Source organism: Vicia villosa, linkage group LG4 (assembly GCF_029867415.1).
Source record: "Vicia villosa cultivar HV-30 ecotype Madison, WI linkage group LG4, Vvil1.0, whole genome shotgun sequence".
In the NCBI taxonomy this organism is placed as follows: Eukaryota; Viridiplantae; Streptophyta; class Magnoliopsida; order Fabales; family Fabaceae; genus Vicia; species Vicia villosa.
The window spans coordinates 143,602,922-143,627,396 of record NC_081183.1 but is presented as its reverse complement, the minus strand read 5'-3'; the positions used below and the strand labels follow the sequence as shown (position 1 = coordinate 143,627,396).

The 24,475-nt window shown below is 37.3% G+C and overlaps 1 pseudogene; it reads right to left on the bottom strand.

The window, feature by feature from the left end:
* Positions 1–18,473: 18,473 nt before the first annotated feature.
* Positions 18,474–21,427, bottom strand: LOC131597998 (SCF E3 ubiquitin ligase complex F-box protein grrA-like; annotated as a pseudogene).
* Between the last annotated feature and the right edge of the window lie 3,048 nt (positions 21,428–24,475).

Below are 24,475 nucleotides of genomic sequence, written 5' to 3'. Positions count from 1 at the left end.
TAATCCTGCAGGAAAAGTGTCTTGACATTGCCGAAAGGTTGTGGTTCCTTGATAGCGGATGTTCAAGACACATGACGGGAGACCTATCTCTTTTCGTTGAGTTTCAAGCAAAGAAAAACGGGTATGTCACCTATGGAGATAACAATCGGGGAGCCATACTTGGTAAAGGAAGTGTAGGTAACCCTTCTACCACTACTATAACTGATGTGCTGCTAGTAGAAGACCTTAAACATAATCTTTTAAGTATAAGTCAATTGTGTGACAAAGATTTTAAAGTAATGTTTACGAATTCTGGCTGCACAATAGAACATACTAAGAAAAGAGACATTATGTTTAAGGGCTTAAGAGTAAACAACATCTACATGCTAAACTTGGATGAGGTATCTAAGTCTAGTACCAAGTGTCTAATTGCTCTAGGCGAAGACTCATGGCTTTGGCATAGACGTCTCGCCCACATAAATTTTGACTTACTTAATAAAGTTGTCACAAAAGATTTAGTAATCGGCTTACCTAAAATGAAGTTTTCAAAAGATCATCTATGTGATGCTTGTCAAAAGGGAAAGCAAACAAAAATCTCTTTTAAATCAAAGAACGTGGTTTCAACATCACGCCCTCTTGAACTACTTCACATGGATCTCTTTGGCCCTTCAAGGACTAAAAGCATAGGTGGAAACACCTATGGTTTTGTCATTGTCGATGATTACTCTAGATTTTGTTGGACAATCTTTCTACCTAGTAAGGATCAAACTTTTCCAGCTTTCACACAATTTGCAAGATTATGTCAAAACAAAATGAACAACAAAATAGTTGCAATTCGAAGTGATCACGGTGGAGAGTTTGAAAACTATCTTTTTGAAAAATACTGTGATAAACATGGAATTGAGCATAACTTTTCAGCTCCTAGAACACCTCAACAAAACGGAGTAGTTGAACGTAAAAATCGGGTTCTAGAGGAGCTGGCAAGAACAATGCTGAATGAGAGTAATCTACCCAAGTATTTCTGGGCTGACGCGATTAGTACCGCATGTTATGTTTTGAATAGGATAACAATACGTCCTATACTGAACAAAACTCCCTATGAATTACTAAAAGGTAGAAAACCAAATGTATCTCATCTCCATGTATTCGGTTGCAAGTGTTTTGTCTTGAACAATGGTAAGGATAATCTTGGTAAATTCGATGCTAAAGCTGATGAGGGCATATTCCTTGGTTACTCACAATCTAGCAAAGCATATCGAGTATATAATAAGAGATTACTTATAGTAGAAGAGTCAGTACATGTGTCTTTTGATGAATCTTATACAAAATATGTCGAGAAAGGTCTTTCGTTTAATGGTGCAGGTCCATCCACTGAAGACATTGTCAAAGATAAGGAAGACGAGAATGAAAGAATTGTAAAGAAAGATGCTGAGAGAGAGAAAGATGAGTCTCATGATGAAAATGAAAAAGAAAGCATCTCAAACAATGAAGAACTTCCTAAGGCCTGGACAAATGTGAAAGACCATCCAATTGACAATATAATAGGAGACATCTCAAGGGGCGTTACAACACGCTCAAAGATAAGTAACTTCTGTCATCATTTTGCTTTTGTTTCACAAGTTGAGCCGAAAAACGCTAAGGATGCATTACTTGATGAGCATTGGCTAATGGCCATGCAAGAAGAATTAAACCAATTTAAACGGAATGATGTTTGGGACTTAGTCCCTCATCCGGGAGATCATCAAGTAATAGGCACTAGATGGGTTTTTCGTAACAAACTTGATGAAAACGGCGTTATTACTAGAAACAAAGCGAGATTAGTTGCCCAAGGTTATAATCAAGAGGAAGGTATTGATTATGAAGAGACATACGCTCCTGTAGCACGTCTCGAAGCTATTCGTCTCTTACTTTCTTATGCGTGTTCTAAAGACTTCAAACTATTCCAAATGCATGTTAAAAGTGCTTTTCTAAATGGCTATATAAATGGAGAAGTCTATGTTGCTCAGCCACCCGGCTGTGAGAATTACATGTACCCAACTCATGTTTATAAGCTGAAACGTGCTCTATACGGTCTTAAACAAGCCCCTCGGGCTTGGTACGAACGTTTGAGCAAATTTCTTCTTAGTCAAGGGTACTCTAGGGGTAAAGTTGACACTACTCTCTTTATTAAAAGAAAAGATAAAGATGTTCTCTTAGTCCAAGTTTATGTAGATGATATTATATTTGGGTCGACTAATGCAAAACTTGTCAAAGATTTTTCTAAGCTTATGCAGAGTGAATTTGAGATGAGTCTCATGGGTGAGCTAAATTTCTTCCTTGGTCTACAAATCAAGCAACTCAGTCATGGAACGTTTATGAATCAAACTAAATACTGTACGGAGCTGCTCAAAAGATTTGGAATGAGTGAAGCGAAGGAAATTGACACACCTATGACAACAAATACTAATCTAGACAAAGATGAGAAAGGTAAAGAGGTTGACGTGAAATTGTACCGAGGTATGATAGGTTCACTATTGTATCTTACTGCCTCAAGACCAGACATTATGTTTAGTGTGTGTATGTGTGCAAGATATCAATCTTGTCCAAAAGAATCTCACTTAAAAGCTGTCAAAAGAATTCTGCGATACTTACGTGGAACTACTACATATGGCCTATGGTATCCAAAGGGAAATGAGTGCCATTTGGTAGGATTCTCAGATTCAGATTTTGCTGGCTGCAAATCCGATAGAAAAAGCACCAGTGGAACATGTCATCTATTCTCAAATTCATTGATAAGTTGGCATAGCAAGAAACAAGTATCGGTTGCATTATCTAGTGCTGAGGCAGAATATGTAGCTGCTGAAAGCTGCTGTGCACAAATATTATGGCTCAAGCAACAACTTCTTGACTTTGGTATTAAGCTTGATCGCATACCTATCATGTGCGACAACACAAGTGCCATAAACTTGAGTAAAAATCCTGTGTTACACTCAAGTACCAAGCATATTGAAATAAGACATCACTTCCTACGAGATCATGTAGAGAAAGGAGACGTTACATTTGAACATGTAGAAAGCAAGAAGCAATTAGCCGACATCTTCACCAAACCTCTAGCAACGGAGCAATAATTCAACATTCGTAGGGAATTAGGGATACTCGATATCTCTAATTTGGGCTAATTACGTTTGTTCTCTCTTAATATTATTCCTTTACTTTATATATATATTTTTCTGCTAACATTTCTCTTAGCGTAAAGGTAGTTCATCATCAAGCCAGGCGTCATTCCACATTGACTAAAGGCTGCCACTAAAGTTGACACCTACATATTGAGAAAGCGGTAACGTAATTGTTGTTCACTTCCAAAAATATTATTGATACTATAATATGCTATCAATTAACATGCTTATAGTGACTTCATACATATATCTCTCTTGCTCATATATGTGTCTCATCTTTAATACACCTTTAAACATATTTGACTCTCATGCTATCACTATCTACCTTTTATCTACTATACTATGAATGCTAGCATTTTATCTATGTTTCTCTCGTTACTCTCCTCTTCTGTTTTTCTTGTATCTCTTTTGATGTTGTCAAAGGGGGAGATAGATGCTGAGAATAGATGCTGAGTGTACGGGGGAGCTCAGCTGAGTAAATAGATGCTGAGTGTACGGGGGAGCTTTTACCACTTATTGCCAAAGCTTCTACTACCGGTTTGCCATCATCAAAAAGGGGGAGTATGTGAATACAAGATCACACTCACAAAGATGTTTTTGATTCATGGAAAACTCAACAAGCATTCAAGCAACAAGGTACAAGCAGAAGAACTCAAAGAAAAGCAAGCTTTGGTCTCTCATAACAGAGCAGGTCGACCTACTATGCACACAGGTCGACTCAACACAAGCAAAATAAGAGGAACTCAAAAAATCAGCAGTTAGGTCGACCTACTCCCAACACAGGTCGACCTAAAATGAAGAAATTTACATATCATTCTGCTAAGTCGACCTACACAACAACTAGGTCGACCTAATCTGAGAAAATATCTCCAAAACGCATCTGAAGTGGATTCTGGTCGACCTACTTCTTTGACAGGTCGACCTAACTGGGAACAAATGACATCCAAAGAATATGCAGCTCTGTTAGGTCGACCCAGCCCTAAATTAGGTCGACCTATCTAATCAAAACTGACATCTAAAGGATATGCAGCTCTGTTAGGTCGACCCAGCCCTAAATTAGGTCGACCTATCTGATCAAAACTGTCAAAATTTCTGGTTTTCTCTGCATCAACTGAAAAGCTCTCATATATATTGTCCAAGGTTCAATTATTGAAAATAACACCAACGACTGAAAGATACACAAAGGCTTCTCATCTTCGTTCTTCGTCATCTCCAACACAATTACACATAATCATTCTTGCGTTGAGGGTTAGTGATCGAGTTCGATAACGTCCATGGAACAGAATTGAAGATTCCTAGTGGGTGAAGATTTGTGGGGTTTTTGGTGAATAAAATCCGAGGGTTTTGTCCTCCAAGATAGGTGTTTCTTGGGGGTTTTTATCAAGAGGTTTCATCGAGGATCCATCTGAGTGTGAAGATTGAAGAACAAGGGTTCAAGGCAATTCAAGACACTGCAGAAAAGGGATCAAGTGAAGCTCTTGGATCACCTTGATCTGACTCAAGATTAAGGGGGAAGAAGATTCAAATGATCGACAAATTCGGTTTATTGTTTATCGCTTTGTTTTCTTCTTTGTATATACTACTTTCAACATTAATGGAAGATTTCCCAATTTCAATTTGGAATTGGGGGCAGACGTAGTCGTAGCGAGGACGATCGACGAACTGCCTGAACAAATATCGTGTTCTTGTCGCTTTTATCTTTTCATTTATGTTCTGTTCATATTCGGTTATAATAGCAAATTGATCAACTATTCGAGTGTTAAGATTGTGAATTAAGAACTTATATAAACATCACAATCCATCACACATTGAATCACCATCAATTTGACCATTATCACCAAGTGTTTGTGTTTTTGCTTCTTTCACCATTACTGCATTGCAAACGTCGTTCATCATATAAGAAGTTAATTGATTTTCAATAGAGCGACGTATTAATTCTATAGAGTATTCTCTTATCGTTTATCTCAAGCTGGTTAGTGGTTTTAACACATATACAATCGTTTCAATAGTGGTTCGGAATAGACGCAAGTCGATTCAGAATCACTTCCGCTTAAAGTTCAATTAATTCCGCAAAACTGTGTAAGATCTATTCACCCCCCTCTAGATCCTAAAGCCAGCGTCTAACAAGAAACACATGGAAACATAAACTGATTATCAAAAAATGTCACATTCCTAGAAATGCGAAAACGATGGTTAGTGAATCATAACACACAAATCCCTTATGAGAGTGACTATACCCCATAAACGCACATTGAACAGATTGCGCTCCAAGCTTATACCTTTCAAATGGAGGTAAGTGAACAAAACAAACACATCCAAAAGTTTGTAAATCATTATAATTAGGCTGAATTTTAAAAAGACGGAAAAAAGGATAATCGAGATCAATAACCGTAGAAGGATGATGATTGATTAAGAAAACAGCTGTGGAAAGAGCCTCCACCCAAAATCGGGGTGGTACAGAAGCTTGAAGAAGTAAAGTGCGTGTCACATCAAGCAAATGACGATTCTTGCGTTCTGTCATCCCATTTTGTTGGGGGTATTGGGACAAGAACGTTGAGACAAAATGCCTTTTTGTTGAAGAAATTCTTGAAACTCACGAGACATGTACTCACCACTAGAATCAGAGCGAAAAATTTTAATACTTCCATGAAATTGGGTTTCAACATATGTCAGAAATTTCTTAAACATAGAAAACACTTCAGATTTAGACCGAAGAAAATATATCCAAGTAAAATGACTATAATCATCAATGAGAAACTACAGGAGACATACCCCATACATCACTATGAATCATTTCAAAACAAGAGGAAGCCCGATAAGCACCAGACGGAAAAGGAAGTGTTTTACTTTTAGCTAATTTGCAAACAGAACATGAAAGAGAGGCATTAGAAACAACATTTTTATTTCCCAACAAACCATTTTTAAATAAATGAGATAAAACAGCAGAGTTAGGATGACCCAATTTTCTATGCCAATCCTCCTAAAAATTCAAGACATTATTACAAACAAGAGATAAATGACTCGAAATAAACTGAACTGGAAACAGTCTTCCCACTTTAGGCCCCTTTTTAACCACCTTCCCCGACACCTGTTCCTGCACAAGGCAACCTGTTAGAACAAGATTTGTTCTGATCAATATTCTTAGTTTTGATGATAACAAGGATATGAATTTTGTGTGAGATAATGTGGTACTCTAATACATTGCAATTTCCCTTTCAGGAAATATATAAAGAGTATGCACAAATCAGCGCTCAGAAGCTTTGTCTCAGAAGGTTCAGCATGCAACATCAGAACATGGTCTGGCAAGACATCAGAAGATGGTCAAGGCAGAATCAGAACATGGGTCTATGGAAGCATCAGAAGAACTTGAGGTCAGAAGCAGAAGCACTGAAGTTCTCATGGTATCACGCTCAGAAGCACTTCAAGGTCAGAAGACAAGAAGATGCTATGCACCAAGCTGTTTGACTCTGATGATATTCAAATATTTTATTCACAAACATCAGATCAGAAGAAAGTACAGGTGGCAGGCTACGCTGACTGACAAAAGGAACGTTGGAAGCTATTAAAGGCAACGTCAGTAGACACAGCGTGAACAAGGCTCGAGGTAGTTGACAAAAGCTTGAAACATTAAATGCAATGTTGTACGGAATACGCAAAGCATTAAATGCGCCCAACGGTCATCTTCTCAAACGCCTATAAATATGAAGTTTTGATGTGAAGCAATGTTGACGATTTGCTAACAATTAACTTGCTAAAACGCTGTTCAAATTCAAAGCTCAGAAAACTTCATCTTCATCAAAGCTCACTACATTGCTGTTGTAATATATTAGTGAGATTAAGCTTAAACGTTAAGAGAAATATCACTGGTGTGATTATAGCTTTTCAGAAGCATTTGTAATACTCTTAGAATTGATTACATTAATTTGTAAGTAACTAGAGTGATCAAGTGTTGATCAGGATACTCTAGGAAGTCTTAGCTTGTGTCTAAGCAGTTGTAATTAGAGTGATCACGTGGTGGTCAGGATACTCTAAGAAAGTCTTAGCTTGTGTCTAAGCATTTGTTCCTGGAGTGATCAGGTTGTGATCAGGATACTCTAGAAGACTTAGTCGCGGACTAAGTGGAAAACCATTGTAATCTGTTGCGATTAGTGGATTAAATCCTCAGGTGAGGTAAATCACTCCGTGGGGGTGGACTGGAGTAGTTTAGTTAACAACGAACCAGGATAAAAATAACTGTGCATATTATTTTTATCATTCAAGTTTTTAGACTACACTTATTCAAATCCCCCCTTTCTAAGTGTTTTTCTATCCTTCAATTGGCATTAGAGCGCCGGTTCTAAGGTGCAAGCACTTAACCGTGTTTAGAAAAGATTCAGGAAGAGAAAAACGCTTCAGTAAAAGATGGCTGGTGAATCTCAATCAAATCCAACTGCATCTACATCTAGCTCTGCTGAGCAATACAATAGTAACAATGGTTATACTAGACCACCAATATTCGATAGTGAAAACTTTGAATATTGGAAAGATAAACTGGAAAGTTACTTTCTTGGTCTGGATGCTGATCTATGGGATCTTCTGTTGGATGGTTACAAACATCCTGTTAAAGCTACTGGTGTAAGGCTCACGAGAAGCGAAATGACTGATGATCAAAAGAAAGATTTCAAAAATCATCACAAATGCAGGACTGTTTTGTTGAATGCTATCTCTCATGCTGAGTATGAGAAGATATCTAACAGGGAAACGGCCCATGACATATATGAGTCCTTGAAAATGACTCATGAAGGAAATGCTCAAGTCAAGGAGACTAAAGCTCTTGCTCTAATCCAGAAATATGAAGCCTTCAAGATGGAGGATGATGAAGATATTGAGAAGATGTTCTCAAGATTTCAAACTCTAACTGCTGGATTGAGAGTTCTGGATAAAGGTTACACCAAGGCTGATCATGTAAAGAAGATTATCAGAAGCTTACCCAGAAGATGGGGTCCAATGGTAACAGCATTCAAGATTGCCAAGAATCTGAATGAAGTTTCTTTGGAAGAGCTTATCAGTGCCTTGAGAAGCCATGAAATTGAGCTGGACGCAAACGAGCCTCAGAAGAAAGGTAAGTCTATTGCATTAAAATCTAATATTAAAAAATGCACTAACGCTTTTCAGGCTAGAGAAGAAGATCCTGAAGAATCAGAATCTGAAGAAGAAGATGAACTGTCCATGATCTCCAGAAGGGTGAACCAACTCTGGAAGAGCAAGCAAAGGAAGTTCAGAGGCTTCAGAAGTTCAAAGAGATTTGAACGTGGAGAATCTTCTGGTGACAGAAGATCTGACAAGAAGAAGGCTGTCTGCTATGAGTGCAATGAGCCTGGACATTACAAGAACGAGTGTCCAAAACTTCAGAAGGAGAATCCCAAGAAGAAGTTTCATAAGAAGAAAGGTCTTATGGCAACATGGGATGATTCTGAGTCAGAATCAGGATCAGACTCTGAAGGAGAGCAAGCAAACTTTGCGCTGATGGCGACAGAAGATGATGGATCAGAATCTACATCAGAATCAGATTCTGAAGAGGTATTTTCTGAACTATCTAGAGAAGAGTTAGTTTCCAGTCTAACAGAGCTTCTTGAATTAAAAGCTCATCTTAGTATCAAATACAAAAAGCTGAAAAAGCAATTTGAATTTGAAACTAAGAAGCTTGAGTTGGAAAATTCTGAATTAAAAGAAAAAGTTTTAAAATTATCCAATAATGTTGGATCTCCTTCTGATTCAGAAAAATCCACTCCCAGTCTGAATCATATTCTGAAAGAATATGATTTAAGTTTCAGGAAGTTCTTATCTAGAAGTATTGGCAGAAGTCAGCTAGCTTCTATGACATATGCTGTGTCTGGAAACAAGAGAGTTGGCATTGGTTATGAGGGTGAAATCCCATACAAGCTTGAATCTGTGGATGATATGAAAATATCATACAAGCCTCTGTATAACCAATTTAAATTTGGCCACTCCCATGATATTAAGCACACATCACATGCACAAAGTTTTCACATAACACACACCAAGAAGCATGTGACACAACCTAAGAAATATCATAGAACTAAGAATAAGAAGTATCATACTGTTCCTCCTGTTAAATATTTTGCTAAACCCAAGTTCAATCAGAACTTAAGGAGAACTAACAAAAAAGGACCCAAGAAATTGTGGGTACCTAAGGAGAAGATAATTTCTGTTGCAGATATCCTTGGCGGCAAAGAGGACAGAAAGCAAAATGTCATGGTACCTGGACTCTGGGTGCTCGCGACACATGACGGGAAGAAGGTCTACATTCCAAGACCTAGTGCTTAAACCAGGTGGAGAAGTCAAGTTTGGAGGAGATCAGAAGGGCAAAATCATTGGCTCTGGAACCATAAGTCTTGGTAACTCTCCTTCCATAACTAATGTACTTCTTGTAGAAGGATTAACGCATAACTTATTGTCCATAAGTCAATTAAGTGATAATGGTTATGATATAATCTTCAATCAAAAGTCTTGCAAGGCTGTAAGTCAGAAGGATGGCTCAATCCTATTTACAGGCAATAGAAAGAACAACATTTATAAGACAGATCTTCAGGATCTTAAGAATCAGAAGGTGACTTGTCTTATGTCTGTTTCTGAAGAGCAATGGGTCTGGCACAGAAGATTAGGACATGCTAGTTTGAGAAAGATTTCTCAAATTAACAAACTAAATCTAGTCAGAGGACTCCCCAAATCTGAAATACAAATCAGATGCTCTTTGTGAAGCATGTCAGAAGGGAAAGTTCTCCAGACCTGCATTCAAGTCTAAGAATGTTGTTTCTACCTCAAGGCCGTTAGAACTCTTGGACATTGATCTGATTGGCCCAGTCAAAATAGCATCTGTCAGATGGAAGAAATATGGATTAGTCATCGTTGATGATTATAGCCGCTGGACTTGGGTAAAGTTCTTGAAACACAAGGATGAGTCTCATTCAGTGTTCTTTGAATTCTGCACTCAGATCCAATCTGAGAAGGAGTGCAAGATCATAAAGGTCAGAAGTGATCATGGTGGTGAATTTGAGAACAGATTCTTTGAGGAATTCTTCAAAGAAAATGGTATTGCCCATGATTTCTCTTGCCCCAGAACTCCACAGCAAAATGGAGTTGTAGAGCGAAAGAATAGGACTCTACAAGAAATGGCCAGAACCATGATCAATGAAACCAATATGGCTAAGCATTTCTGAGCAGAAGCAATAAACACTGCGTGTTATATTCAAAATAGAATCTCTATCAGACCTATTCTAAATAAGACTCCTTATGAATTGTGGAAGAACAGAAAGCCCAACATTTCTTATTTCCATCCTTTTGGATGTGTATGTTTTATTCTGAATACTAAAGATCATCTTGGTAAGTTTGATTCTAAAGCACAAAATTGTTTCCTTCTTGGATATTCTGAACGCTCTAAAGGCTACAGAGTATACAATACTGAAACATTGATTGTAGAAGAATCAATCAATATGAGGTTTGATGATAAGCTTGGTCTTGAAAAACCAAAGCAGTTTGAGAATTTTGCAGATTTTGATATTGATATATCAGAAGTTGAAGAATCAAGAAGCAAAGCTGCAGAAGCTGGCAGTCTCAGAAGCAATGGATCAGAAGATCAAGTTGCTGCATCTTTAGAGAATCTTAGGATTTCTGAAGAACCAACTATCAGAAGATCACCTAGACTTGCCTCAGCTCATTCAGAAGATGTGATCCTTGGAAAGAAAGATGATCCCATCAGAACAAGGGCATTCCTTAAGAACAATGCAGAATGTCAATTAGGTCTTGTTTCTTTGATCGAGCCAACTTCTATTGATCAAGCTCTAGAAGATCCAGACTGGATAATTGCCATGCAAGAAGAACTAAATCAGTTTACAAGGAATGATGTATGGGACTTGGTTCCTAGACCAAAAGGATTTAACATCATCGGTACTAAGTGGGTTTTCAGAAACAAGCTAAGTGAGAAAGGTGAAGTGGTAAGAAACAAAGCCAGACTGGTTGCTCAGGGTTATAGTCAGCAAGAAGGGATTGATTATACAGAAACCTTTGCACCAGTGGCCAGGTTAGAATCTATTCGTCTATTAATTTCTTTTGCCACTCAACACAACATCACTCTTTATCAGATGGATGTCAAGAGTGCCTTCTTAAATGGTTATATAGATGAAGAAGTTTATGTTCACCAACCTCCTGGTTTTGAAGACTCCATGTCTCCAAATCATGTTTTCAAATTAAAGAAATCATTATATGGATTGAAACAAGCTCCCAGAGCTTGGTATGAACGTTTGAGTTCTTTCCTTCTGGAAAATGATTTCACTAGAGGAAAAGTGGACACTACTCTCTTTTGTAAAACATTTAAAAAGGATATTTTAATTTGTCAAATATATGTTGATGATATTATCTTTGGAACATCTAATGCTACACTTGGAAAGGAGTTTGCTGAGTCTATGCAGGCTGAATTTGAAATGAGCATGATGGGAGAACTCAAGTATTTCCTTGGGATTCAAATCAACCAAACTTCCGATGGAACCTATGTTCATCAAACGAAGTATGTGAAAGAACTTCTGAAGAAGTTTAATCTTTTTGAAAGCAAAGAAGCCAAAACTCCTATGCATCCAACATGTGTACTGGGTAAGGATGAGGTAAGTAAGAAGGTAGATCAGAAGTTGTACAGAGGTATGATTGGATCTCTTCTATATCTAACTGCTTCTAGACCTGACATTCTCTTTAGTGTTTGTTTGTGTGCTCGATTCCAATCAGATCCAAGAGAATCTCATTTAACAGCGGTTAAGAGAATTCTAAGGTATCTGAAAGGTACTACTAATGTTGGTTTAGTTTACAGAAGATCTAAAGATTACAACTTAGTAGGATTCTGTGATGCTGACTATGCTGGAGATAGAATAGAAAGAAAGAGCACTTCTGGAAGTTGTCAATTTCTTGGAAGTCATCTGATCTCATGGTACAGCAAGAAGCAAGCTACTATTGCCCTCTCAACAACAGAAGCAGAATATGTTGCTGCTGCTGGTTGTAGCACACAAATGCTCTGGATGAGAAGTCAGCTGGAAGATTATCAGATATATGAGAGTAACATTCCTATTTTCTGTGATAATACTTCTGCTATATGTTTATCTAAGAATCCTATTTTACATTCAAAAGCTAAACATATTGAGATTAAACATCATTTCATAAGGGACTATGTTCAGAAGGGTGTTATATCTTTAAACTTTGTGGATACAGACCATCAATGGGTTGATATCTTTACAAAACCCCTTGCTGAAGATAGGTTTAAGTTCATTCTGAAGAATATCAGTATGGATTTATGCCCAGAATGAGAAGATGAGAAGATCTTGTATGAGTATCTTCTGAAATGAAATTGGATTTTTTTTTAGAAGTTCTGATTGAAATCAATTAGAAATTGTGATTCAGTTATTACTAACGTTTCATTGTCTAAGTTGATTCAGAATCTCTTTAAAAGCAAAACAGCTGTAACTGGCTATCCAGATGGTAAACACGTGTTCACTATTTCTGGACAAGCGTGCGTGCAGTTGAGGGGACGTCTACTTAGGTAACTGTGCAAATCTCGTCTTTTGTCATTATTATCTCTCCTCACGTCACGTAACATTAAATGCTATCCATCATTTACTCTTTTTCAGTTTTCTTTTTATACTCTTCAAACGTTTCTTTTCCCTCTTATATTTCTCTCACTTTGCATTCAGTTTCTTTTTTCGTTTTCTCTCTTTGCATTCATATCATAAACCCTAGCAGTTTTCAATATCTGCAACTTCATCATGAATCCATCGTCAAGCTCTGGAAATCAAGAAACTGATTGAAAACAAAAGAGAAAGGCAACTGATGAACCAGAAATCAAACCAAAAAGAGTTAAAATCTACTATGACCCTCTCAAGGTGAATCCCTTTGAAGCCATGATGTCTGGTAACTATTCTAGACGTCTGTATCAACCCCTTGATAGTATCCCTGAATCACCACCCTCTTCACATTCTTCCACCACCTCTTCCTCCTCATTCATCCTTTCGGAACCACCTTCTTCACCATCTGATATCTCCTCTCCTTCAACCCATCCCTCAGATATTTCTTCATCTCTCTCACACCCTTTTCCCACCAGAACACCTAACCCCTACAGTGTTGTTTTTCCCGACTCCAGGTTCACTGTCAACCCTCCAACCCCTACCACTCAATCATTTCTGGAGCTTTTACATTCTGATGTAAATAGCTGGTTGGAGATTCTGGGTGCTGCTCACCTTAACCATCTGGATGAGTATGCTACATGCAACCTTTGGGATACCTTTCGTCAGGATTTTCCGGTTAGGGCTACAGACATTCAGAGAAGGATCATGTCTGAAGCACCTGGTGTTCGTGGTCTTCGGTTGGAAGTTGGTGAAAGCAGCTATCACCATCTCATCAGGAATAGAAGAGTTCTTGAAGAGAGGATACCTGCAGATGAGTTGGAAGAAGAAAATCCCTGCAGAGACATCGTAGTGTGGAGACCATGGTATCCTGTGCTGACTGGGGATTTTCAGTGGCTGTTTAACTGGTTCAGAATGAACCCTTCTGAAAAAGCACCTCACATGGTCTTTCCAGTAGTGGTTTATCCTGCTGAAGTTGCTGGTCCTACTCCTCCAACAAACCTAGCAGCTATTCTTCAAGCGTTGGAAGTTGGAACTTCTGAGCTGCCTGAACTAGAATATGCTGAGGCTACTTCTGAGTCAGACTCAGATGTGGAGATGGAAGATGCACAAGCTGAAGACCTTCCAGAAGATTGCCCTGCTGAGATTGTTGTCCCTTTTGGCAGAAACTCTGGTGCCTCTTCTTCTGGTGAAACCTCAGCTCTGATGGAGACCTTGGAAGCTCTTCATCAGAATCAAGCTATGCTGGCTTCTCGTTTGGACGCGCAAGAAGCAGCCAATGCTGAGTTTCGCTCTTTCATGGCAAGGCAAGCTACAAGCACTGACGGGATTCATGATGTGCTGGCGCGGATTTTGCGTAGGCTAGGGTCTTAGTCCTTTGGTCTTTGTAGTTTTCTTTCCTTGTTGCATCTGTTTTCTGCATACATCTTTTGTAATCCTTCTTGTTGAAATCAATGAAAAGTTATTTATGTTTCTTTCCTTTTGTCTCTTGCTTTACATCTGAATCTTTTATGCTTTTTGATGTTATGACAAAAAGGGGGAGAAAATATGATAAATGATCTGATTAATATTATCAGTTACCGAGTAAAAAGGCTCCACATTTACTAACAGAACTTGCAAAGTTCTATGTGTTTAAGCTGTGTTGTTGCAGGAATCAAAGATTCAAGATCAACATAAGAAGCAACAAGATAAATCAAGCTCCTGGATTCTTGAAGCAAGCTGAGTGCTAGGAAACTTCAGAATCAGAAGCAAGAAGGAAGAATGATCAGAAATTCTGATAATAGAATATGATCCAAATCATTGTCTATTTGCTCTGATACATTGTCTATTGGATCTGATATATTCTATATGGCTTATATGGTTCTGATACATATTTTGTGTTCTGATACACATTTTATGTTCTAACTCATTCATGCTGACTTTTGTCGTTTAGTTTTGTTCTGTAACATTTCAGGATGTAGAGATGCTCTGATGATGCTCTGGTACATTCAACAATGTTCTGATACAATCTAGCATGAAGTGATGTAAGAAGAAATTCAAAGCTCTGAAGCTATCCGAGGGAAGCAGAAATCAGAAGCTGTGAATATTCTAAAGATCCAGAATACTCAAGTTCTGAAGCTGTCCTAAATGGAAGCATGAATCAGAAGCTGTGAATGTTCTGAAGATCAAAGAAATTCAAGTTCTGAAGCTGTCCTAAATGGAAGCATGAATCAGAAGCTGTGAATGTTCTGAAGATCAAAGAAATTCAAGTTCTGAAGCTGTCCTAAATGGAAGCAGGAATCAGAAGCTGTGAGTGTTCTAGGGATCTAAAGAAATTCAAGTTCTGAAGCTGTCCAATGGAAGCAGAAGTCAGAAGCTATGAATTATCAGAAGACAGAAGCTTATGTGATCGTCTCTACCGAAATAATCAGGGAAGTCTTTTATTATTAAAGTTCTTCGAGTATTTATTTCAGGGGGAGATTATTCATCTCAGGGGGAGATTGTTAATCTCAGGGGGAGACATATTCACATGCTTATGCTATAGCTGTGTAATTTGTCTTTAGCCGTCTGCTCTTTTTGATCGCAAATTCATATCATTTATATATGTTTTTGTCATCATCAAAAAGAGGGAGATTGTTAGAACAAGATTTGTTCTGATCAATATTCTTAGTTTTGATGATAACAAGGATATGAATTTTGTGTGAGATAATGTGGTACTCTAATACATTGCAATTTCCCTTTCAGGAAATATATAAAGAGTATGCACAAATCAGCGCTCAGAAGCTTTGTCTCAGAAGGTTCAGCATGCAACATCAGAACATGGTCTGGCAAGACATCAGAAGATGGTCAAGGCAGAATCAGAACATGGGTCTATGGAAGCATCAGAAGAACTTGAGGTCAGAAGCAGAAGCACTGAAGTTCTCATGGTATCACGCTCAGAAGCACTTCAAGGTCAGAAGACAAGAAGATGCTATGCACCAAGCTGTTTGACTCTAATGATATTCAAATATTTTATTCACAAACATCAGATCAGAAGAAAGTACAGGTGGCAGGCTACGCTGACTGACAAAAGGAACGTTGGAAGCTATTAAAGGCAACGTCAGTAGACACAGCGTGAACAAGGCTCGAGGTAGTTGACAAAAGCGTGAAACATTAAATGCAATGCTGTACGGAATACGCAAAGCATTAAATGCGCCCAACGGTCATCTTCTCAAACGCCTATAAATATGAAGTTCTGATGTGAAGCAATGTTGACGATTTGCTAACAATTAACTTGCTGAAACGCTGTTCAAATTCAAAGCTCAGAAAACTTCATCTTCATCAAAGCTCACTACATTGCTGTTGTAATATATTAGTGAGATTAAGCTTAAACGTTAAGAGAAATATCACTGGTGTGATTATAGCTTTTCAGAAGCATTTGTAATACTCTTAGAATTGATTACATTAATTTGTAAGTAACTAGAGTGATCAAGTGTTGATCAGGATACTCTAGGAAGTCTTAGCTTGTGTCTAAGCAGTTGTAATTAGAGTGATCACGTGGTGGTCAGGATACTCTAAGAAAGTCTTAGCTTGTGTCTAAGCATTTGTTCCTGGAGTGATCAGGTTGTGATCAGGATACTCTAGAAGACTTAGTCGCGGACTAAGTGGAAAACCATTGTAATCTGTTGCGATTAGTGGATTAAATCCTCAGGTGAGGTAAATCACTCCGTGGGGGTGGACTGGAGTAGTTTAGTTAACAACGAACCAGGATAAAAATAACTGTGCATATTATTTTTATCATTCAAGTTTTTAGACTACACTTATTCAAACCCCCCCTTTCTAAGTGTTTTTCTATCCTTCACAACCATCACGAGAAAAATTTACATTACAATTATCAACCAATTGACCAACAGATAATAAATTGGAAGCAAGTCCAGGTGATACAATCACATCCCGAAAATCAGAGTTGAGGTCACCAACATTAGTGATAGAGAGAGCATTACCATCCGCAATTTGAATTTTCTGATTACCATGGTAAGAATGTAAATTGTGCAAGTATTCAGAAGAGGCTGTCATGTGATTGGATGCACCAGAATCAAGAAACCACGGGCAGGAAACATTCGAAGACTTACCCTGAATTCCCAAGGTTGAAAGAGCGAAAAGTACCATCTGTTGGATTATTTCAAGTTGGAGAGCACCACCATTAGATGGATTGGTGATGGAAGGACCAACTGCAGAGCTTGTACTAGCAGGAAATGCTTGCACCAAACGTTGTGCTGATCGTGGAGGACGGGTGGGATAATCAGAGATAATATGGCCCCGCTGCTTGCAATAGTTACAAAACTTCTTACTGCAACTCTGAGCAAAATGTCCAAATTGTTTGCAAGAGAAACATTGGACATGTCGAATATCACGACCTTTACATCTATTCTGAGGAGCATATGCAAACATAGCAGAATCAGAAATGACAACATCATGAGACATGGATCCTTGAGTAGCAAGACGTTAATCCTCTCTGAGAAGTTCACCAACACATGTATCTAAAGAATGAACAGGATTCCTATTCGGCAAAGCACCTATGACAACCTCAAATTATGCACGAAGCTTCATGAGAAATTGATCTCGCCTACTAGTATTGTAGACCTCTTGGACATCCGCGAGAGAACTCTTGGGAACCTCAACATGTATAATCATAGAGTGTTCTGTCCACAAATTCAAAAAACCAGAATAATATTCTTGAACAGACAGATTGCCTTGTTTGTAATTGGCAATGTCTAGCTCCAACTGAAAACGTTTGGTCGCATTGTCTAGGTTATAGATACGCTTCAAGTAGTTCCACATTTCTTGGGCAGTGAAAAAAGATCGCAAATTATTAATCATGTGATGATCAATAGTACCGAGAATCCAAGTGATAATTTGGGCATCTTCTATTTCCCATGCATCTAAGTCAGTTGTCTCTAACGGTGCCAAAGAGACATTGTCCAAGTGACTCCATAATCCTTTCCCTTTGACATACATCCGAAATTGAAATTCCCAAACAAGATAATTCTTTCCGGTAAAACGAACACAAATATGATCTATCTCTTCTTCGGAAGCCATAATATCATAGATGACTTGAGAACAATTTTGTTAACGTGAAACAAGAAACACCAACAGAACATTGAAGAAAATACTTGCCGACACCAAATCAACACCCCAATTCTGGAAAATCGCCGACACCAAATCAAAACCCTAATTCAGAATACTTGCCGACACCGATACGATAACACGATCAAAGCAAACAAGATTTGCAAACAAGGAGGAATAACAAAATTGTAACTTATGAGCACTACCAGAAACACGATTGTAAGCACCCGAGATTAGAATCGCAATCTTGGAAGAGATTACTGAGAACCGAGATGATTTCAATTACCGAGAAACGAGATCTATCGAGACGATTTCAAGAGCGACCCAGTGGGGTGTCGCTGAATAAAGCCAAGATTAACCTAAAACTCACAGGTTTGATCGAAAACCTACTGATACCATGTCAATAATTCTTGGCTTGATACTTTTCTCAATATTATTTCTCGTATATATAAAAGTTACAGGGCTATATCGATAATTACACTAAATAATTACATTTAAACTAATTCCTATTCACATTAAGCAATTGTATACACATTAACTATCTAAAGAAAAAAGTAATTTCTTTTACATTTTCTAGCTTCAGCATGGCACTCCCCTAAGGTTGGCAAACAAGGCATCCATGATACAAGAAGAGTTTTCTCTCTTTCTTGTTCAAATAACAATGAGGTGGAGTTGTTATCTTTCTCAATGATGGTTTTAATACCGCCATTGAAGCAACAAAATTATAATGCACTTTATAACAATTCCTCAAGTTGATCTCTCTCAGGTGTTTGCAATTATCTATCACAATTCTCACTTCTTTCTCGGTGACATAAACACAACATTCAAGGTTCAGTTTCAAAAGTTTACAACAACATTTTGAGATCACATAGAGTGCTTCATCATTAATGATAGTAAATGACAAGTTTAACACCTCTAATTTAGAAACTCCAAAATTTATTCCAAGTGTTTTCACATTTGAACAATAGGCTAAGTTTAGTTGTTTAATCTTAAAGCATCTCCTTAAAACTTGACCAATACCTTCTTCAGAAATGTTGGGACAATCATTCAAATCCAAGATCTGCAAGTTAGGGAAAATAGAAGCAAACATTATAATGCTTTCGTCACTTAACCATGAATTATAAGCCAAATAGAGATATTTTAATTGAGGGTATACACCCGAGTCTATCGAAGAATTAGTATTATGTATACTCTCCTCTCTAATAGCTTTCATTTTGACCTCCACAAGTTTAGGACAGTTTCTAACAAGTGCAAACAATGTTGATTGTGTGAGCATCTTACATTGGCTAAGATTTATAGACACCAAATCACTAAGAAACAATGACAGTTCCACCACATGTTGATCATTAAGAAAACCAGAATTTTGAAGATCCAAATGTTGTATATGTTGACACTTGGATAATAAATTAAAGATTGTAACATAACTATAGCCGGTGCAATGTTAGAGGACAATTCTCCTCAAAGGCAGACCTTCCCTTGCAATATTGGATAGCAGATCATCAGAGATATTAAGAAACAACAAATCAAGACAAGTCAAACTCTTCAAATGCACCAAAGAGTCAATGAATGGTGAAGTAATGGTAGTTTCAAATATGGAAAAGGAGAACTAAGGAAATGCCTGCAATGGTTATTTTATAACAGCCACACAGGATGGTCTCTTCTAGATGCTTGCAATTCTTAAACAAATGGAGAATCATTTTATCATTGATATAACTATGAAGAGAGAGGTTAACCTTCCGGAGTCTGAAAAGTGCACCTGAAAAAGCTTCTAGCTTTTTGAGGTATTTACCGCGACGTTTTGTGGGATTACTGAGGTCGAGTTCTTCCAGTAAAGGAAAACAATCGGCAATGAGTAAGAGGTCAGTGGTCTTGATAGAATATAGGTTGGAACAAGTGAGAGATGTCAAGGTCGTAATATTTTTGGAGAAAATTCTCAATCTTTTGGCGGGAATTGTAGGTTTATTGGATAGATTGAGTGATGTAAGGTTGAACTGAAAACAAGAGATTTGAGAGAGAAACATGTTGAGATCACCGTCGAAGCAGGTAAGGTTGAGGGATAATAGATGAGTGAATCTTTGGAATAGTCTAGGGAGGAATGGATAGTAGAGAGAGAGAATCGAAGACTGTTTAAAGATGATTACATTACGCTTCAGCCAAATACTCCAAGCTGTTGCTAGCCAATTTACTGCAATAATAGTCCTCTTAGATATACTTTTCACCTTATCACAATAGGCAAAAAAAACCTACAAACTCCCCCAAGATTAGCTCCTCAATGGTTCCAATCCACACATAAACCTTCCTCCAAATTCTTGCCACTAACTAACAAAGCCCCATGAGATGCGCTAGACTTTCCTCCTCCGCAAACAAAACACACAAGTTAAGTCTCTACTTTTCGACAAAATTCCCCTCTTACACAATTGGTCCTTAGTCGGAATCCTATTGAGAAGAATCCTCCATCCAAAGATTTTCACTTTAGACAGAATCATAACCTTCCATAAGTGATTAATAGCGTTCACCACATCCGCGGTAAGAGGAGAAACAATTAAATTCTCGCTAAAAAGCTCGAAACAAGACCTTACCGAGAACTCCCCATCGATTTCTTTCAACCACTCAAAAGTGTCTGACGCATTTTCGTCCAACGCCAAATCCTGAACTGTTTCCGCAAACTCCTGGCATATGCAGAGTAGAATGCTGCTACTGTTAGCGATAAGGGCTGTGAGGTTCCACCTTCAAACAGTCCCTGTCCAGCTTCCCACGGCCGTAACACATGTGTGTTCATCAACAACTTGAGCAAATATTTCGGGAAAAGCATCCTTCAACGGTTGAACACCATGCCATAAGGAATACCAAAATGGTGTTCCCAGTCCGTTCCCAACCTTTGCATTTGACAGCCCCTGCAAAACGGTTAACCAACAAATTGACAGAAAAATCGGATAACAAAAGATCTCTCCACCATATGGAATCCCGATTTTTCAACACACTCTTGTCACCAATGAGAACTTTAGTCACCGGATTCCCATATCTACTTCTAAGAATACTACCCCACACCGCATCTTGCACTTAATTACATTCACGATATCGTTCAAAAGAAGGAAATCTATTTGGAATAATTCAAGATGACAAAACAAACAAAAGATGTTCTCAACAAACAAGTATTCATTAAGAAGCTTCAACAATTCAAGGATATTTCAAACAAATTAAAAAGGGGTGTTGGATGCTAATTTACAATTTTTCATTTTCTTAGGTTCGTTCATTTATCACCAAGTCCTAACCTGAGTGATCCTTCAAATTCGGTAATGATCAACGTGTTGCATTGGTAAACCTTTGAACGAGGCGAGGGAGGAAAGGTAGAGTACGTTGATAGACCGTGAGAGAGAATCGAAAACCGCTGGTGATGGAGAGGAATTGTTTTGAGACCAGTGAGAGACACTTCAAATACTCGTCATCGCAGTTGAGAAATTTAAAGATAAGTTCCCAACACTCATCAAGTAAATACGAATTAGTTTGAGAAAACGATTCTTGTGAAACTTTGACACAATTTCTCTTCATTTTCATAATGTAGAATTTTGTGTTTGATTCTCATTTGAAATTAGGGTTTAGTTTAGGCTAAAACCTTTTTTATGTAATCAACTATTGATTACTTTAATCGGTAGCCTATTTTTATGTGTAGAATTAACAATAATAAAAATTTATACTATTTATTTTTTAAAATATAGTTTTATCAAATACACTACGAAAACCATTATTTTCATCACTTATTTGATTTTGTTTATTAGACTTTTAACCTAATTGTAACTTTTATGGTTTCAGAAAAAATCCTTTGTTGTTTCCGTCTTAAGTTTCAATTGGTGTGGCGTGTAATTTTTCTTTTGAAGTTTCATCCTTGTTTCCCTTTGTAAGTGTGGATGAGAACTTTGGTTCTCTTTTTAATATATCATAGCTTATTGGAAAAAAAAACATATGATCATTTTTTCATATTATTAATTGTTTTGATATGGCACTGTAATGCATTGAGACAATTCTCACATTTTCTTTGGTCACTATTTTTCAGTCATATTACATTAAATAAAGTGAGGGGATTACAACACCCAAGAATGACATTGAATGAAGTGAGAAATGAAATCAAGGATTGACACTTGAGAAAAGGAATCACGATATCCAAGAATAACATTGAGTAAAGTGAGGATCACAACACCCAAGAATGACATTGAATGAAATGATAAATGAAATCTAGGAATGGCACTCGATCACAATATCCAAGAATAGCATTGAATAAAGTGAGGATCACAACACCCAAAAATGACATTGAATGAAGTGATAAATGAAATCCATGAATGATACTGGATAAAAGGAATCACGATATCCAAGAATAGCAATGAATAGAGTGAGGATCACAACATCCAAGAATGACATTGAATGAAGTGAGAAATGACATCCAAAAATGGAACTGGATAAAAGAGATAAGACATCCAAGAATAGCATTGGATGCAAGAGAGAAATTGAACATCCAGGAATAGCACTGGATCCATATTTTCCATCCAAATTCGTGCAAAAATAAGATTGGTGAGAAGAGATTTAAATTGGACCAATTTAGAAATATCTACAAATTGAATTTCCATCAAATGCAAATCTTTGATTCAATAAGATTCATTCAGTTTTTGGTGACCTAGATTGTTCTATTATATAAGTATAACCATTCCAGATGCTAAGGGGATGAAATTTGAGAGGCAGAACCCTATTCCAAAGCAAAAAAATTGTGACCAAGGAGGAAATAGGAGACCGAGTTGCAGCTTGATTCAGATCAAATAAAGTACCCCAATCAGTTCCTTGGCGCTTTCCGAACATAAACCAACCTTCATCATCGATCAAAGCTCCCAGAAACGTAAACTCACGCTCATGGATGAGCAATATATTTTTAAATTCGATTCCATACATACACGCATTTTGCATATGATTTGATTATATATTTATGTTTATAATAGTGTTTTGATGCTTTCTGGATAGTTTGATTGAAGTTTGAGTGCACGATGAAGATTTCACCATGGCTAGGGTTCTAAAGCTTCGGATTAGGGGTTCTGGTTAGAGACAATATTGGACAAAATTAAGGACACCATTGGACTCAGGGGTCAATTTACAATCGATATGTGTCCCTGGATTGAATTTATTGTTGGTATTTTGCGTTTTGAGTTTTGCAGGGTCTATAGCTACACAAAAATTCGTAGCCAAAGGGTGTAGTGACGGTGTTGTGCATAGGTAAAAGCTATGGCAAAGGATGAAGGAAGAAGATGACGACGTGACGTCAGTGGTCCAATTCAAATGTAAAAAGGCGTGCACGTTTGTGGTTTGTTCCCGAATCTTGTATTCTCACCTCAGGCGCGATTACCGTGTGCCCCCATATGCCGATCGTAGGATCATGTCACCACCAGATCCAACGCACGCAAGGATGCAGCTCCACAGTGGTCCTTCAAACCCTCGCCGTATAGGATCACGCGCCAGGTTTTCTAAGTTTTTCCTTTTATTTTTATTTATACAATCTTTTTCTTTTCTTTTTTATTAAATCAGTATTTTTTTAGGCTTATAATACAAGACTTTTATAACTCCTTTTTTATCATAAAATCAACAAAGTTTTTTTTATTAATTAAATTAGTTTTTTTTATTAATAAAATTAGTTTTTTTTGCTAATAAAATTAGTTTTTTTAGGTTAATAATTTAGTAAATAAATTAGGTTTAATTTTTTGGTTTAGGTTAAGTAATTAGGTTAGTTAATCTTTATTTGTTTAATTTGAATTCTTTTTCTTAATTTACCAAATTAATATAATTTAGGTTTAAAATTAACTTTTATCTAGTAATTAGGTAATAGTTAGATAAAAATTAGTTTTAACTCCTATTTTTATTTTTTTAGCTTTAATTCTTCTTCTCCTCCCTCTTTCTCGATTATACGAATTCTCTTTATTTTCTTATTGCACACGGTTATGTTTTATTATAATTGTATCTGCTCACAGGGTGTAATAATTTTAATTAGGACCTTTTAATTTCCGCACTTTATTTCCTCGCAATTTTTCAATATTATGTAACTGCTAAGGGTTGTAATAGTTTTAACTAGGACTTTTATTTTCCGCACCTCCTTATAATGTATTTCTCCCAAAGCCATGTAATAGCTTAGGACTCTTTTATTTTTCCGCTTTTACTTTTCGCACCTATAAACTGCTATAATTGCTTAGATGTATGATAATAGGATTGTATGGTAAGATAAAACTGAACATAGAAAGACCCTAATTTCCAAGATAAATATTTGATTTAAAACACACCTCTCTTCACACACTCATCTTTAGGGTAACCCTCTCTTCGTTGTCTTTCGATTATATGGTCATGTCCCTCGAACGTGGGGGTACCTCTAACAAGTTGCCTACGAATAAAATCACCATGTCCCTCTGTTATACCCCAAAATTTGCCCGCATCTTTTTCAGAAAGAAGGCAACAGACTTCTGTCTAAAAATTGGGAGTTTCATATAATCTTGGATTTTATTTCACAAATATCCCGATTTTTATGAATACTCGGTTTTTAGAATTTTTCTTATACGGTATTTTGGTTCGCTG